Raw genomic sequence first — 18,904 nt, forward strand, 5'->3', positions numbered from 1 at the left:
GAGGACCGGGGAAGAAAGGAAAGAAAAGAACGTCAATGGATTTTCCGGATTATCAAAAAAAGAAAAACATAGAGGAAGCAAAAATCGGGCGTTTGAACTCGGTCGTTTGAAATGGGAAGAGTTTCACTGAAGGTGCGCTAACGATGCTTGTTTGATAGAACGTTTGAAGAGCAGTCGGGGCGGCATTCGGCCATTATTTCCAGCATACGGGTTCGGAAAGTAATTATCGCTTAATAACCATTAAGACTCCATTAGACGATATTAAAAGGTTCGAAACAATTCGCTCGAAACGCATTTGTTTCAATTAGGCGTGGTATTGAAATTCATTTCACCGGTCGGGGAAAGGTTCTGAAACAGTTCGAAAGAGCATCTACGATACAAGATAGACCGGCTGTTTAATAATATCATATCAGCTCCCAATAAGGATAACCGTATTTGAATTCCCGGATGCCCACGCCTTCTGCTATCAATCGTCAGTAGACTTCGCGGAATTCCTTGTCTTGTCATCGATCCAATTATTTGACATCCATGCAGTGCTCCTTCGGTATCGAGTTTTTGAGTCTGCTGGCGAACGACGTGAAGACGTCGACTTCGTGACATGACTATCATTTATAATACAAAAATTGAATAAATTATTATCATTTGCTTCGTGTCTGACGTGCGGCGTCTCGTAAGCATGGGAAGTGTGCTACTAATCGTTTAGAACGTCAATTTTTCACCCGACGACTCGAACGGAGACCAGCGATGCCAATCGACGTCGGAGTGGTAGCAATTTGATGAAAAAGTTAATCGAAACTAATAAGCACGCTGCTGGTCTGATGAAACATCAACCCTTCCATCTCTATTTAGAAAAGGGCGGAGTTGAAAATCAACACCGGTGGAAGGTAGTAATTAGATTAAAACTACCATTCGATCGAACCGATAGGCACTCCTGGCTCAAACGGGATAGCCGGCTATGGACAGCCGCAAAAGTTGACGGGTAACATGACCCCCGGAGCTCCCTTCGGTGGAACCGGAAAGTGCTGTACCAGTCAGCTAGAAGTGGGAGGAAGGGAAAGATGAATGGCGTTGTTTACTCGGTTTAATTACAGGATGCTTCTTGAAACGTTGATTGCATCTGAGATATGATCAAACATTTAATCAAGATTTCATAGATAATAACCGGTGTCGCAAGCAACTCAAGAATCGTTGGTCGATTCTAAAAGTATGAAAAAATATTCATGAAAACGTACATATATAGGACATTTTTTCATAGCTACTTTATTGTAATTAATCACTCACTTTACCAATTTGTTCGATGATGTTTTACCATGGCGAGAAACTCATTGATGCAACATCTTTCTTATTTTATAGCGTTTATTTATACCCGGCTTTAACCAAGTTGCGGTCATTCGCCGGGAACATCTTTCTTCATTTTAACTGTTAAGTGTGTTTTCGTCTTGCAGACTATGTTTATCTTCTCGTCTACAATAGAAATTAATTCTTGAACCCGGCATAGAGAAAACAAACTGAACCAGCAATACGAGTTTTTACTTATTTTGTCTTTCTCTATGGAGAGGTAATAGATTATATACCATTCGTTTATTGATTTTTGTTTATTTAATAAAATTTAATGAATCCTAGTTGCTTAGAGGCTTTGGAGATAGTAAACTCAATGTGTTCTTTAAAATTTAGAGAGGACACCAAGGCCCTTTACAGGCGATGTACGTTCCAGAACAATTTGTGAAATATAGTCGAAACTGACTACAGACTGTTTGCGACTAAAAGAGATGTCAGAGCATTTGGAGATGTTCGAATCCATTCTGTTGATATTACACCAATTAGTCAAATTATTCAACTTCTCTTTCCTGCGTCAGCTGTGGATTTGATGACATGAAATAATTTGGAGTCATCGGCGAACGATAGTTTCATACGCTTGATCGAAAAATTTAGATCGTTCAGATAAAGTAAAAATATAAACGGTCCAAGGTGACTTCCTTGAGTAACTCCAGAGGTAACAGCTACTGGTAAGGAGTTACTACACAAGCTCTACAATTGCTTCAAAAGTGTTATTCGGACTCGAAATGAACCATTTGCTATTATTGATGGTGAACGTTCTGGTCGTTCAAATTAACCACCTAACCACCCAGAAAACAGAAAGTCCACAAATGGGTTAAATTGCTAATTTTAAATCGCATGAGGTAGCTGAAGTTGTAAAGATATCAAAAAGAAGTGTGCGTTTTCTCACAGTCGATCAAAAACAGCAACTTGTTGATGATTCTGAGTAGTAGATTTTTTGCGTCGATATGTGACAATGGATGAAACGTGGATCCATCACATAAATCTGGTATCAAAACGATCATCATATGAGTGGACTGCAGCCGGTGAACGACGTCCTAAACGTCCAAAGCCACAACAGTCTACTGGGAAGGTTATGGTTTCAATATTTTAGAATGCACATAAAGACTGTCCCAGAAAGTATTGAGGCAACCAAAAACCGCTGCCATTTCGCAATGGTTCAGAACCTGTCAATTTTTATGGCTGCGTCCTGCTGTTTACACTCTTCTCTAACCACTTGTATAGTTGTTTATTCGTTTTCATTAGTTTGTTTCGAAATTCGTGGACTTTTAGCAGAACAACGTCGAAAAATTGTGTACAAATGGTGCACAGAACGCGGACTGTCACTGAGAAAGATAGCAAAAATGGAAGAAGTAAGTGAAAAAGCCGTGCGAAATGCAATCAGGAAGTTCGGTGAGGATAACACCTTTGAGGATAAACCGAAAACGGGTCGAAAAAAAGGTCCTGCTAACACTCAGTTGAATAAACGTATACTGAAGGCGTTCGAGCAAAAGAAGGAGGTTTCAGTTCGGGATGTGACCAAAAAAGTGGGCACATCGAAGTCAAATGTTCTTCGTGCTAAAGAACGTTTGAATCTTCGAACCTATAAGAAGCAGAAACAACCAAAACGTAGTCCAAAACAAGAAGCATCGATGAGGCCGAGGGTTCGAAAGCTGTACAATACGATTCTTGCTGGAAATTTGAACTGCATAATCATGGACGACGAAACCTACGTGAAACTCGATTAAAAATCCTTGCCGGGACCACAATATTATACGGTGCGAGAAGGGCAAGTGCTAAACCAGTCCGAAACATCGATTGAAGTCGAAAAATTTGTTAAGAAAGCTATGGTCTGGCAAGCAATTTGTAGCTGCGGTAAGATTTCGAAACCCTTCATCCCCACTGCTTCAATGAAGAACGAAATATACATCAAGGAATGTTAACAAAAACGACTTCTACCCATGATTCGAAGCCACAAGGATCCTGTTGTCTTCTGGCCAGATCTTGGCTCTTGCCACTACTCGAAATCAACGGTAGAATGGTATACTACCAAAAATGTCACTTTCGTCCCAAAAGACATGAACCCAGCAAATTGCCCACAACTTCGACCAATTGAGAAATTTTGGGCATTGACGAATGCACATCTTAGAAAACATGTCTTGGCGGCCGAAACCATTCAACAGTTCGAAAAAGATTGGAAAAAAGTGTCAAAACTTGTCGCCAAGAAGTCTGTACGGAATGTAATGAGGAACGTTCGCAAGAAGGTGCGCCAGCTAGTCTACAATGGCTGAGTAGCAAATGTTGAGAATAATATTCTGTTGTTGTAGTCCTTTATTATCAGTATATCGAATAAAATTTGAATATCTAACACGTGTGAATTATTCACTGCGAAATCAAAGTGCGTCCATACTTTCTGGGACAGTCTTTAGTGCAATCTTGTCAGTGGAAATGATTGTCTTTGCACAGTAACAATGATTGTCTTCTTCCAAACTTCATTTTATTGATTCATTGGGTATTTTCACTCTCATCGGTAAACCACAAAGAACACCTAGGGAAGGTCTTCTTCTTCAGTTCGGCTCACCCGCTTTCCAATCCCGTGTTCCTGATGTGGATCTACGAAGCTATATGCATTCGATGCATTTTAGATAACAGCGTTTCTAACGAATCACCGAATAAAATTGACGCGCACGAATTTAGCTCTCCAACTACGGTGAGAGTTACAGAAAGCGCTAGGCACTACATAATATAGGCGATGGATCGAATCTGACACGGGTTTGTGTTCCAGTTCTTGGATGAATGTTGACCAGATTGACCTTACGTTCATTAGGATGGTATCAAGTCCGTATTTGAGCGAGTCATTTCGCCGAAAGTCGGTCGTTTCACCGAAAGGGTAATTTCATCGAAAGAATCTTGTCGCCAAAAGGGTAATTTGGTCGAAAGGGTCATTTCGCCGAAAGGATAATTTCTCCGGAAGGGCCATTTTTCCGAAAGGGTCATTTTGTCGAAAAAGTCATTTCATCGAAAAGATTATTTCGTCGAAAGAGTCATTTCACCGAAAGAGTCATTTCACCGAAAGAGTAATTTCTCCGAAAGGGTCATTTCGCTGAAAGGATCATTTCTCTGGGAGGGCCATTTTTCCGAAATGGTCATTTCGTCGAAAAAGTCATTTCGTCGAAAAAGTCATTTCGTCGAAAAGATCATTTCGTCGAAAGAGTCATTTCGCCGAAAGGGTGATTTCTCCGAAAGGGTCATTTCGCTGAAAGAATTATTTTCGCCAGAAGGGTCAATTCCACGAAAGACTCATTTCTCCCAAAGGGTAACTTCTCCGAAAGAGTCCATTTCTCCGAAAGGGCCATTTCTTCTAACTGGACCATTTCTCCGAAAGAGTAATTTTTTTGAAAGAGTCAATTCTCCGAAAGAGTCAATTTTCCGAATGGGGCATTTCTTCGAAAGGGTCATTTCTCCGAAAAGGCCATTTCTCTGAAAGGAGCATTTTTCTGAAAGGGTCATCTTTTCGAAAAGCTAAATTCGTCGAAAAGGTCATTTCATCGAAAAAGTCATTTCGCCGAAAGAGTCATTTTACCGAAAGTGTAATTTCTCCGAAAGGGTAATTTCACTGGAAAGATTATTTTCGCCAGAAGGGTCAATTCCACGAAAGACTCATTTCTCCCAAAGGGTAATTTCTCCGAAAGTGTCCATTTCTCCGGAAGAGTCAATTCTCCGAAAGGGCCATTTCTCCGAAAGGGTCATTTCTTCGAAAGGATCATTTCTCTGGAAGGGCCATTTTTCCGAAATGGTCATTTCGTCGAAAAAGTCATTTCGTCGAAAAAGTCATTTCATCGAAAAGACCATTTCGTCGAAAGAGTCATTTCGCCGAAAGGGTGATTTCTCCGAAAGGGTCATTTCGCTGAAAGAATTATTTTCGCCAGAAGGGTCAATTCCACGAAAGACTCATTTCTCCCAAAGGGTAACTTCTCCGAAAGAGTCCATTTCTCCGAAAGGGCCATTCCTTCTAACTGGACCATTTCTCCGAAAGAGTAATTTTTTTGAAAGAGTCAATTCTCCGAAAGAGTCAATTTTCCGAATGGGGCATTTCTTCGAAAGGGTCATTTCTTCGAAAAGGCCATTTCTCTAAAAGGAGCATTTTTCTGAAAGGGTCATCTTTTCGAAAAGCTAAATTCGTCGAAAAGGTCATTTCATCGAAAAAGTCATTTCGCCGAAAGAGTCATTTTACCGAAAGGGTAATTTCACTGGAAAGATTATTTTCGCCAGAAGGGTCAATTCCACGAAAGACTCATTTCTCCCAAAGGGTAATTTCTCCGAAAGTGTCCATTTCTCCGGAAGAGTCAATTCTCCGAAAGGGCCATTTCTCCGAAAGGGTCATTTCTTCGAAAGGATCATTTCTCTGGAAGGGCCATTTTTCCGAAATGGTCATTTCGTCGAAAAAGTCATTTCGTCGAAAAAGTCATTTCATCGAAAAGACCATTTCGTCGAAAGAGTCATTTCGCCGAAAGGGTGATTTCTCCGAAAGGGTCATTTCGCTGAAAGAATTATTTTCGCCAGAAGGGTCAAGTCTACGAAAGACTCATTTCTCCCAAAGGGTAATTTCTACGAAAGAGTCCATTTCTCCGGAAGAGTCAATTCTCCGAAAGGGTAATTTCGTCGAAAGAATCATTTCGCCGATAGAGTCATTTCACCGAAAGGGTAATTTGGTCGAAAGGGTCATTTCACCGAAAGGGTAGTTTCATCGAAAGGGTTATTCCACCGAAAGGGTCATTTCTCCGAAAGGGTCATTTCTTCTAAAGGGTCATTTCTCCGAAAGAGTCATTTATTTTGAAAAAGTCAATTCTCCGAAAGGGTAATTTCGTCGAAAGAGTCATTTCGCCGAAAGGGTCATTTCGCTGAAAGGATTATTTTCGCCAAAAGAATCGATTCTACGAAAGGCTCATTTCTCCAAAAGGGTAATTTCTCCGAAACTCATTTTTCCGGAAGAGTCAATTCTCTGAAAGGGCCATTTCTTCTAAAGGGTCATTTCTCCGAAAGAGTCATTTCTCTGTAAGGGGCATTTCAGCGAAAAGGTCATTTTTCTGAAAGGGGCGTTTTCGAAAGGGCCATTTCTTTGAAGGGGGCATTTTTCCGAAAGGGTCATTTCGTCGAAACGGTCATTTCGTCGAAAAAGTCATTTCGCCGAAAAGCACTTGGAATATATCACATCGTTAATCAAAAAATGCATATTCTGGCTATTCATCAACTATATTTTTTTGATTGTATGCCTACTAGACAACTAGTTTCTTTGATTTACTTGGGCCCAAACGAGCGATAGTTAATTTATCCGTTAATTTATACATCAGATATCACAGAATTACGATGCTAGGTCAACAAAACGGGCGTTAACACTATCATCTGTCATTGGTCTTTATTTTAAATAAATTCAAATAACAATATTGATACAATTGGGCGATACGGTAATGAACCTTATCATTTCTATTCAAAGTTTATCCTTAAAAGGGTCCGCCATGTAACTTTTTTTAAACATGCAATAAAAGTTCAAAGTCCAGTTTTTTAGTACATTTTCGATTGTATGCAGCTTTATTTCAGCTATGGCTGCACGAATGTTATCCTTCAAGGCATGAATTTTCTCTGGCTTGTCCACATAACACTTATCTTTGACAGCCCCCCAAAGATAATAGTCTAACAGCGTCAAATCACAGCTCCGAGGCGGCCAAACGACATCCGAATTTCGACTGATAATTCGATCTTCGAAGACTGTGCGCAGAGGATCGATCGTAGTGTTGTCTGTGTGGCACGGAGCGCCGTCTTATTGGAACCAAATGGTGTCAAAGTCTTCCTCTTCAAGTAACGGAAAGAACCAATCGCTAATCATGGCGCGGTAGCGCTCGCCATTGACCTTGGCGGCGGCTCCTGCCTCATTTTCGAAGAAAAATGGCCCAATGATGCCACCAGACTTAAATCCGCATCAAACCGTCATTCTCTGAGCTGATTTTGCTTATAAACATACCCGCCGAGATGAAAATGTGCCTCATCCGAGAAGATGATTTTTTGTCAAAAATCGGCGTCTTCTTCAAACTGATCGCAAGCTCAGTCGGAGCGTTCCTCAAGCGTATACACAACCATTTTCGTTCAGCAGAAGGATAAAACTATGTTTCTGTCAAATCAGAAGTGACATTAAGGTTACCAATGTCGAAATAACCGCTAGTTCAAAAAAAATTTTAGATGGCGTACCCTGTGTTTAAGAAGATTTCACAACCAGAATTAATTTAGTCACTCAGATTTTGTCGCTTGTAAGCATTCCACTTCTAATCTCCAAATATAATAATAATTTGCGTTTACTGGTTAATCTAAGATAAGAGACTGGAAAGGATAAGTTAATGACTTCGTGTGAACCCAGTCTAAGAAGCAGTCCCAGTACGACTGTGAATCATGAGAGAGTAATTAAAATAATTAGTTTCATTTGCGCCTATGCAGCAAAAGTTAGGTCACGCCTTTACATGTTCATTATCATTTGATCATTGGCGCGCGACGAGATACTCAGCGGAACAAAACAAAAGACCACAATGGCTAACACCACCGCCGTGTTCACAACGTACACCCTCCTGACATGCAATCTTTACCTCTAGCATAGTTTTGCTTTTCTCACCACACGCAGGAGGCCGTCCGTCACCAGGTGTCACACACAGTCATATTGGATAAGCCGGAGAACGACGACTTTCAAAACAACAGTTCATAATTAAATGCGATCCACGAACCACACGAACGGACGCGGCGGGGCTATAGCTATAAGGGAACTCCTCGTGCAGACACTATTTATGGGCGCTATCATATCATATCATATCACATCATATAAACAATGACCGGCCCTGTCTAGTAGCCCCATGACTGTTACGGGAGCTGCCATCGTCAGTCAGTCAGTCAGTCGGTGCTCCACCAGTCGGCAAAAGTTATGCGGGTCCAACTTATGCTTTCGCACGGAGAATGAATCTGTTTCTCGTGTTATTGGGGGACCTGAAGGTTATGTAAGGTCCAGCGGTGATCATGTTTTGCTACGTTTTGCTGCTGCCCGCATGATGAATGCTGGTATCCGCGATGAAAATAAAATTGTTTCGTGACGTTTGCTGCAGAAAAAAAGTGTGCTCAGTATATTACTATTTTTTTCGGTGATGCCCGAAACTAGGTTATTGGTGTAGAAACCGCATCAGGGTTTTACGACCGGCAATAGCGTAGCATTAGAATAACCATTGCGGCTGCCCAAAAACAAAAAAAAACAAGGCTAAACATATTTCACACACTTGTTGATTGTAACATCGTTGTATGTCAACATCTTCTGTATCTTCATCAAAACGCGAGCAGCGAGGCAGAGTTCCAGCGGATGGATGAGTAGCCAATTCATTGTGCTTAGGAAATTATGAGACCGACGAGTTTTATGATGTGTGTTGATGGGAGCAAAACAGAAGTCACTGAAACCGAAATTAAATTTGCACAATCTCATCAAATAATTTATTGGACATGTAATGGAGATTCAATACTAGAAATGCAAAATTGCAACAGATTGAAAAGCGAAATCAAAGCCTCAAGCTCGGTTCTTTGAATGAAGTGTTGGACTTTTCAAATATTTTTTTTAAATATATTTGGTTTCAGTCAAAACTAGACATAGTTTTTGCACATACTCAAATATCAACATCAAAAGCTTTATTTAGTGTTGGTTGCGATGGAATGACGAACATTTCTTGAAATATCAACTTTAGCATGTTCGTCAATTTATGCGGCCATGTTTTATTCACTATGCTTAATGCATCGTGACTCAATTTCCAATCCTTTTTCCGCTTCCATTTTACCAACATCCTAATATTTCTCGATGGCAATGTTCGTAAGATGAACACTAATATGTTACCGACATCAAAACGTATAAAATATATACCGCCGATTCACGACGACGCCAAATTCCGCAATATTTCATTTAGAAGTGATACGCATCAGGTACAGTTCAAAATTTCAGGACAGGATATTTTCATGAGACTGTTTTGAAGGAAGAGAAAGGCATTATCACACCACTAGGTGGATTAGGAAGGGTTTTTGTTTTTGGTTTAATCTGAATAGTGCATGAGAGTAAAACTAACCAGCTGGATTAAAAAAAATCTTTTGTCGCTGAAATCACTGTTTGGTTTGTTTTTTTTTTCACTAATTTTTCATTTGCAATTATGAAAACTGTATCATTAACATAATCACATGATTATAACTTTTATCTGGCATTCATTACGCTAGTATTCATTTTATTGCGAAATCAAAACCGGCTTTTTTTTCAACACTAGGATAAATAGTGTTAAAGGAGAATTTCTGAAAGTTATTGATTCACTACTATTGATTCACAGAGTCAAAGAAATATTCATGTTCATTCAGTTGGGAATTTATTCAGCAGAAATTTTAAAGAATATTATGATTAAATCATGCACGAATTACTTCGTTGTCGGAATGAAGAGTAGTGTAAATTTAACATCGAAATACCATCGGAGCCTCTTCTCCCTTTCGATTATCTCTTATGCGATATTAATGTGAGTGGAAATTCGTCATCAAGGGTCACATTCATGTTCATTCGCTGGAATTTCTTGTGAACTTCGAAGTTCAGAGTTTTGTGGATGCTTGGTTCATGAACGAAAATCTCGGAAGGGGTTTTTTCAATCACTGTGTTATTTTTAGAAAATCAGTGGAACTGATTTTTCCACGAGTGATAATGAAATGAACTTTTTTTGATTATGATTCTGCCAACACTGCTTACAAGCCTTATAGAGATTATGTATTCCACGCTATCCTTGAAATTAAATAAATCTGCTATTTATCAAAGCTCACAACAGTTTGAAGCTGGGGTCCTATAGAAAATTAATAGTACATAGTATCTTTCTCTGTACAGGACCAGCTTAGAGACCGTGTGGAATCTAGTACCAAAAAAATGTAGATCCACTGGGTTCCTGCTTCCAAGTCGTAAAAGGTCACAATTGCAGGAGTTTCTTTTGTCCTACTTTCAGTAACTAAATTTTTTTGTTAACTAAACAATCACTTGATTCAACAAAGTGGTTTTATTAATTCTTAGTTTTTCGAGAGAATATTTTCTCATTTATTCTATCGGGTTTTTAAAAATAGTCTGATCTGGAAAAAATACTTTCCTTCTTCCATGTTATTTCTTGTTCTTTTTGTCTGACCAACTAGGAATCTGTTTGGGAGAAATACGATTTATACAGTCCAAGTAGATCTCGGATCCTTCGAATGGCCAAGTCTGATAATGTTACCAAGCCACCTTGCTTGTCTTAGATATTTTTAGTTGAAACAGTTGATCTGTCCGGGTATTTACTGTGACAGCCAAATATGAGATAGAAGATCAAAACAAAACAGGCTCAAAATTGGTTTTAGAACTGTTAAAACAAGAGAGGCTACAGAACGTAAAGTTTCACTGTGAGACAAACCGAGAATCACCAAACTATAGCGACCATTGTTCGAGAAGGATAGGTTCTGTCGAAAATAAAATCAAATATAAACTCAAATAAGCTAAGTATTGTCCACTTTTATCATTATCATAGCACCTCAGTTAAATACCGAAAGACTTTCAAATAAAATAACTGCACATTTATCTCTCAGTAACCGGCTGCCTAGAGATTGAAGGAAAACACATTAAGTTTAAAAATCAACATATCGTTAGAAATTTACCAATGCATTTCGGCTATTATGAATCAGACGCCTAAAGTTTTCATTTTATTTCCGTTCTTGTTCATTTTTCTTTTAAAATAATTGACCTTGATATCGCGTTTCAAGGTACGAAAAGGGTCTCGGTTGGTTTTAAATTGATTGACTTTATTTTTTATCTTTTTATTTAATAATTTCGGACACAAATTCGGGCTCATTTTTGACATCAATTGATTTAGATTGATTGGAATAGTTCACAGAAGCATGCTTCAGTGCTTATGTCACATAGTCGACATCGTTTTTCCAACCAAGTGCTTGACATTTGCGTTGCCTAATTGTATGAGTGATGCTAATCTAAAAAACCTTTCTTAGTTCACTTAGTGGAATTTTCATAGATCTTGAAAAATCACCATAAGGAGGGGTACATGAAATTTCGAAATCGACTTGGAGATTTCCGAATTCGAAAAATTCTTTCTGATGCCAAAAGTCTTAGAATTACATGAAACGTCGAGATTTAGTGTTATTTCGAAAACATTTGTTTTTAAATCGACTTTCTGGGACATATATAGTCCCAGAAAATATATTTTTTCAAAAAAAATTTTTTTTGAGATGACACTAAATCTCGACGTTGGACGACGATGTTTGGCATTAAAAAAAATGTTCGATTTCGGAAATCTCATGTACTCCCCCCTATGGTGATTTTCCAAGATCGAAATTTTTCGAACCTTAACCGCCGGGTAGCACCCCTTACCCATGTCCGATTTAGCTCAAATTTGCATGAGGACTTTTTTCGGGGTGATTAAAGTTTTGAGCTCTACCGCTTTACGAAATTAGAGGTGATCCCAAAATATTGACACCCTTATATGCATTAGAGCGGTAAAAAAGATGTGTTTTGTCGGTTACGTCACTTATACCATCATATCTCCGGAACCAAAAGTCACAGCCATTTGATTTTCGAACTAGATCAATGGCCCAATAGTAGCTTTCAAACGAGTCTAAGTTTGTTAAAATCGGTTTAGCCATCTCCGAGAATCTTGCGCGGTAAAAAACCAACGCGTTTTGTCGGTTACGCCACTTATATCATCATATCTCCGGAACCAAAAATCACAACCATTCGATCTTTGAACTTGATGAATAGAACAGTAGCTTTTAAACGAGCATGAGTTTGTTAAAATCGGTTCAACCATCTCCGAGAAACTTGCGCAGTAAAAAAAAACAACGCGTTTTGTCGGTTACGTCACTTTTACCATCATATCTCCGGAACCAGAAGTCGTAGCCATTAAATCTTCGAACTTGATCAATGGCCCAAGATTGTTGAAATCGGTTAAGCCATCTCTGAGAAAATTGCGCGTTAAAAAAATTCGTTAAAAGGTGCATACACACACAGACTCGTCAAGCTGAGTCGATTGGTATATAACACTATGGGTCTCCTTGGCTCCGTTCGATAGTCGGTTTTTCCAGCAATACTAATACCTTTCTATAGAGAAAGGCAATACACTATTCAGCATGAATTTGATTTATAGAAGTAACGCAGGAATTTAGCATGTCTCGAACATCCAGCAGGTGCAGTGTTTGAATGACGCGTTTGAATTGGCGATTTTATGCGCTCCTGTTATTTCTACGTATGATATTATATCGTATGATTATTATTTAGAATACATCATTACTATTGATTCAGACATCAACAGAGCATCAAATTACTACGCGCACTGAACATTATTATTATTAATATCATTTATTTTACCCCGGCTCGCACTGAACATTTTCAGGAAGGTTCAGTTTCTGTTCATCGGCGAATTTATTCATCATGTATTCTACAAAGGGTTGCGATATAACGGCTATTAAAACTCATTTCGCAAAAAAATATCTGTTCGAGTATCATATCAGAAATATTCAATGTGCGAACTTCTTCCTTAAATATCATCGAGGAGAATGTTCGCAAGTGAATATTTCACAATTGATTTTTTTGCCTGGTAAAATCAGTTCCGGCGAGAATGGGGCTTGGAATACGTAAGTTTTCTGATTGATGATTTTATTTCGTCGGAAAATGATAAGCGAAAAATTTTAGGCGTTATTTTCGAAATTTTGATTTTTCCGGTTACGGCTTGTAAGGCACTTGGTTTTATTTTTCGTGTCACGAAAAACTTTAAAAACATATGTTGCAAAAGGCATTGCATTGTGCGCTTCTTTCCGTTCTTTTCTTGAACATGTTACTGTTGTCCGGTTCCTCTATTATAAGCTCAACATTCAACCAATCGAAGCTATTTAGCATAAATTTCTCCACTTCGCTCTTCTTAGTTTTTTTTTTGCAAAGATCCCTAAATTCTTCCAAGCTTCCGTTCGCCGCGATCTCTTCAAAGAAATTTTCGGTGCAAATCCAGGGCAATCAATTCGAGATTGTAACAGATTCCAATCTCGAATAAACTGCCCTGATTTGCTACGGAAACTGAATCCAGATATCCATTCTTGGAATCTTCGATTTCATCAATTCCAATGCACTTTTTAAGGCTATTTTTAACCTCTCTTCAATATGTGTGCTCTAATCAATCCATGTTCCTATGTATTTGATTTTTTGAAACACAAGTTCATGCATTTTTTCAACTTCTGTGCTCAAATGCAAGGTTTAGCTATGGGATTAGTTGCAATACTTAGTATTAAGCTTCTTAGATAATTATATCTGTTGAATTAATGTAATCTCTTGATATAAAACATAAGGAGGATTTTAAGAATTTTAGATATTAGTTCCAGCGGGCTTTGCCCTGCATGGAGTATCGTTCATAGACACACTTGATTTTTGACCGCAGCCGCACATTGCTTGCCTAATCGGACAAGTGGTCTATAGCAAATTCGAGAATTGCACCAGCCGTGATCACATAAAACTTTTTCACGGAAAGCTGCTTAAGTCCATACTCCCTTGTGTTTCGCCGTCTTTTTGTTTTGGGTTCCATTGAAAACCTGTATTTTATTCTCGTTTTTTTTTATTCCGCCTAAATTATTCTAATTCACCGAAAAAGACAATTTGCATCGTTAGTTTGCCGCTTTAACTCCAGCGTTACTATTGAGAACGAGCTAAGAAAAAATTATTTGGAAATTTTCAAAAATTCAAATGTAATAACAAAAAATATTTTTTTGAACAAAACCTAAAATTTTCTAAATGATTTTTTCTTGTATTTTTTTATTTGGCTCAAATTTTGCATATGCATTCTTTATGATCACAAGAGTTAATTTTTGCATTAGAAGTTTGTCATTTTTACTCTAGCTCTACTTTCGAGAAGGAACTAAACAAAAATCTCTTGAAAATGTTCAATTATATATGTTTCAGAAACGGTGGGTCCGATCGATATGGTGTCTTCTGCAATGTTTTAAGTAATTATAATGACTATGTAAACAAAATTTTTTTACTGTAGAAAAAATTTTTTTGTTCAAACCGCTATATTTCGAGAACCGTAGAATATAGAAAAAAATTTATTACCATCTTGTTCATTGAAATTTTAGCGTTCTTTCTTAAAATTTTGTTGAAAAATATTTTTGTCATGAGTTTCAAAAATTTACATCATTTTGAAAATACGTAACTTTTTCAATATTATTTCTCCATTCTAAAAATTTGACAGTATTTTACTTTGGACTTCAGCTACAATATATAAAAAATAAATCAATAATTCCATTTTTAAGATCCTTGAATTTTATGTGTCCTTTTTAAAATATAAATCAAACGAATTTTTTTTCAACAGTACTAATTTGTTTTTATATAGTCCTTATAATTACCTGAAACATTGCAGAAGACATAAAATCGATCGGACCCACCGTTTCTGAAACATATTATTGAAAATTTTCAAGGGATTTTTGTTTAGTCCCTTCTCAAAAGTAAGGCTAGAGGGCAAATTGATGATGCATTTTTTTTCATTTGGCCATAAATATCGCTTATGCAAAATAAGCTACTATTAAGATATTTGATAACCTTACAATACTAATGATCGAGGATGAAATTTCACCAATGTTTTAGTGAGACTATTCAAAAGGCAGGAGAAAGGAATTATCACACCACAAGATGAATTTTTTTTCAAGAAAAATTTTCAGCTTGCCAGCTGAAGTTGAGAACGCGCACGCCTAGTAGTTTGATTGCATGATTGCCGTGATTCTATCTGCAGATTACAATAATTGGTTTACCCTTTTGTCCCACTCACATAAATCTCCCCTATTCACTTATTTATATTGAAAAACCAACATGCTTGCGCAATTTTAGACGCTGTGAGCATTTATTCGGCTTTGTTTATAGTTGTTGTGGGTTGGTATTATGTTATATAAAGAGCTACACATTTTCATGTAACATTAGCATACAAAGGGTGATTTTTTTGCTGGTAAATATTTGTCAACACTGTTTTTGGCAAATCACGCGCGAATCGTGCCTTGTGTCATTGTCAAACTTCTCCAGTTTGTTTTATAATTTAATCATGCATCGTCATTGGGTCTATAATTAGATCCACTTTTTTTATCGAAAAATTGTGTTCAGCGACGAAGCTCATTTCTGGTTGAATGGATACGTCAACAGGGAAAATAACCGCATCTGGAGTAAATACCAGCCAGAAACATTGTGAGAGCTACCATTGCATTCCAAAATAGTCACCGTTTGGTGCGAATTATGGGCCGGTGGCGTGAAATTGGACCTTGCGCATGGGCCATCTAGAGCGGAGCCGCGGCCAACATTTACATGATATTATTCCCATAAAACTATAAAAAAAAACCATAAAACTATATAAAAATTGGATCGATTTACTCAAATTTGTTGTTTTTTTTTAATCAAATGCTATACCACCTTAAAATTAACCCTTTACATTAAGGTGGAATGAATTTAACTGTCATTAAAATCTATAGCAAAGAAACTGTGTGAAACAGACTGGTCTATAGTGTAGCCTTGATCGAGCCCTAAATTGATATTCTATACCAGTGGTTCCCAATTTTTTTTGGTCGAATGCCCATTTTAAATATATTATTCGTTCTACTGCCCACCAAGTAGAAAAAAATATTGAAATTCAGCGACAATCAACATTTTTGCAGTTAACTCGGGAATTTAATATAAAACAGATAGAAATTGAACAAAGAATAATTTGCTTCTCATTCCCAACACGGTAGAAATTAATTGTTAATTCAAGACCCCATCGTTCAAACATTAGGTAAGCAAAAACAACAACAAAACCTCACATATCATTGCTCAACCGGAGAAATAAAGTGAGATTGACTGGTAGAGGAATGAAGTTTTTGAGTGCGAAATTGGATCACAGGGGATCAACTGAAACGTGAACTTAACCGAAGTCTGTTGAAACAGAAAGGCCAAATTCCACAAAAGGAATGTAATGCCAGGACTCTGCTTTGCCTAGTATTTGGTTCTATGATTGTTAGAAAAACTCCCACGTCCTCTCACTCATTTATAACTAAGCGATATCTAGATCTGGATTCTGAGCTAGCGAACACTGGATTAGAATCAGAATACTGAATCTGAACCTGAATTCTTGAAAGAGATTCTTTATCCGAATATGGATTCTGAACTTGAAGCAGAATTATGTACTTATATTTCGGAACATGGATCTGGATCCCAGACCTGGAATTAGATTATGAATCTGAACTCCTGACAGAGATCTTAACCTAGATTCTGCACCTGGATTATGCGTCAGAGTTCTGTTTTCTAAACTTCTGTCAGAGTTTCCGAAACTAAGCTTTGAACCTATTGTGCACTTGAACTGTGAGCCTGAGTTGGATTATGGACCTGAGTTCTCCAGGATTCCTCAAATCTAAACTTAAACATAAATTATTGACAGAGCTTCTAAACCTAGACCTGTATTGTGAAGCAGGACCCTGCAGCTGGACAAGGTTTCTGAATTCTGAATACTGAATCTGGACATGGTTTTTGAACCAGAATTCTGACAGAGATTCTGAATCTGATTTCTTGGTTTGTACTTGGCTTCGAGTCTAAATCTGAAGCAGGATTCTGGAGCTGAATTCAGGTTTCCAAACAAGATTTTTACTCACAAAATTTGACAGAGATACTGGGAACGCACCAGAATCGTGAACCTGGAGCTTGAACCTAATTTTGGATTCTGAACCTGAAGCTGGATTCAGAAATATAGTCCTGGAATTGGATTTGAAGCATGATTAAGGAGCTGGTTGCTGGATCTGAGTTCTGGACCATTGAATTCTGACCTTAGATTCTGATTCTGTAGTCTGAAAATGATATACAATCCTTTATTTGGATTCTGAATCTGGACCTGGATTCTGTACATGGAAGTCAAGCCAAGATCTGAATTCCAGACCAGGAATTCATTTTACAATTGGAACTCATAAACTTGACCTGAATTGATTAACTTGATCTAACCTCCGTACATGAATATGTGATCTGAGTGCAGAATCTGAATTCAGAACCTAAAATTGGGACTTCGACTCAGATTCTGGACCAAAATTATTGACAAAGACTTTTTACCTGAACCTGAATTGTGGAATTTTATTTTCAACCTGAACTTTGAATTTGGTTCTGGGCCAGAACTCTGACTTCGCATCAGCTTCTGACAGAGTTTTTAAACCTGGAACTAGATTCTGAACCTTGACTCTTCACTTGAATTCTGAACTTGAATTCTGAACCTATTTTCAGAGCATGGACCTGGCTTCTTGAGCAAGAATCGGGATGGAATTTGTTTCTGGGCCAGAATTCTGACCCCGGATCAGCTCCAGACAGAGTTTTTGAACCTGAAACTGGATCCTGAACCTTGACTCTTCACCTGAATTCTGAACTTGAATTCTGAACCTAGTTTCAGAGCATGGACCTGGCTTCTTGAGTGAAAATCGGGATGGAATTTGTTTCTGGGCCGGAATTCTGACCTCGGATCAGCTCCTGACAGAGTTTTTGAACCTGGAACTTGATTCTGAACCTTGACTTTTCACCTGAATTCTGAACTTGAATTCTGAACCTAGTTTCAGAGCATGGACCTGGCTTCTTGAGTGAAAACCGGGATGGAATTTGTTTCTGGGCCAGAATTCTGATCCCGGATCAGCTCCTGACAGAGTTTTTGAACCTGGAACTTGATTCTGAACCTTGACTCTTCACCTGAATTCTGAACCTATTTTAAGAGCATGGACCTGGCTTCTTGAGCGAAAATCGGGATCCAAATTTTAGGCCTGCATTTTGGACCTAGGTTATAGACCTGAACTCCTGACAGGAATACATAGGTATTCGTGTGTTTTGGACATAAGTTCTGATCCCAGCCCTAGATTCTGGGGCTGAATTCCTGACAGAAATTTTAGATCTGAACCGAGATGCAGGATTCTGGGTCTGAATTCCGAACATGAATCTGAATTCTGAAAAAAAAATTTGGACTCGAACTCTGAAAATAATTCTGAACCATCTGGATTCTGAACGTGGACTTGATTATTTTTCTGTATTTTGAATGAATTCAATTCTGATATGAATTTCTAATGAAACATTGAAACTATTCATACTCATTCTTATTTGACCAATTCTTGGTCGTAACAGCATTAAAATTCATCTTCTTAATTTCGTTTTCTTTTTGAATGATGCACGAATCACATCATTTTTGCAACTGATAGATTGGAATTGTTTTTCACAATGATATATTACCCACATGTCTATATAAATTTGTAATGAATACATTTTACTCAGGGCGTTTCTCAGAAAGATTTTTTAAGTATCGAAGCCCACTTTTTTGCGAATCATTACCCACCTGTTAACAATTTTGAGTTTACTACCCACTGAAAATGAGCTAATGTCCACTACTAGGGCTGTAGGGACCAGCTTGGGAATCACTGTTCTGTACAATTCAGTTTTGTTCTTTCTGAAGAAACGATTTGTACCGATCCTTCTTATTATTTACAAATTATTCCTCGTACAATT

At 37.9% G+C, this 18,904-nt stretch overlaps 1 protein-coding gene across 6 annotated transcripts in view; it reads left to right on the forward strand.

The window, feature by feature from the left end:
- LOC131436594 (SLIT-ROBO Rho GTPase-activating protein 1-like) overlaps positions 1-18,904 on the forward strand; it is a 315,841-nt gene that overhangs the window by 269,394 nt on the left and 27,543 nt on the right. The gene's annotated exons all lie outside the window — the stretch shown is intronic.

The sequence above is a fragment of the Malaya genurostris genome, chromosome 3, assembly GCF_030247185.1.
Source record: "Malaya genurostris strain Urasoe2022 chromosome 3, Malgen_1.1, whole genome shotgun sequence".
Lineage (NCBI taxonomy): Eukaryota > Metazoa > Arthropoda > Insecta > Diptera > Culicidae > Malaya > Malaya genurostris.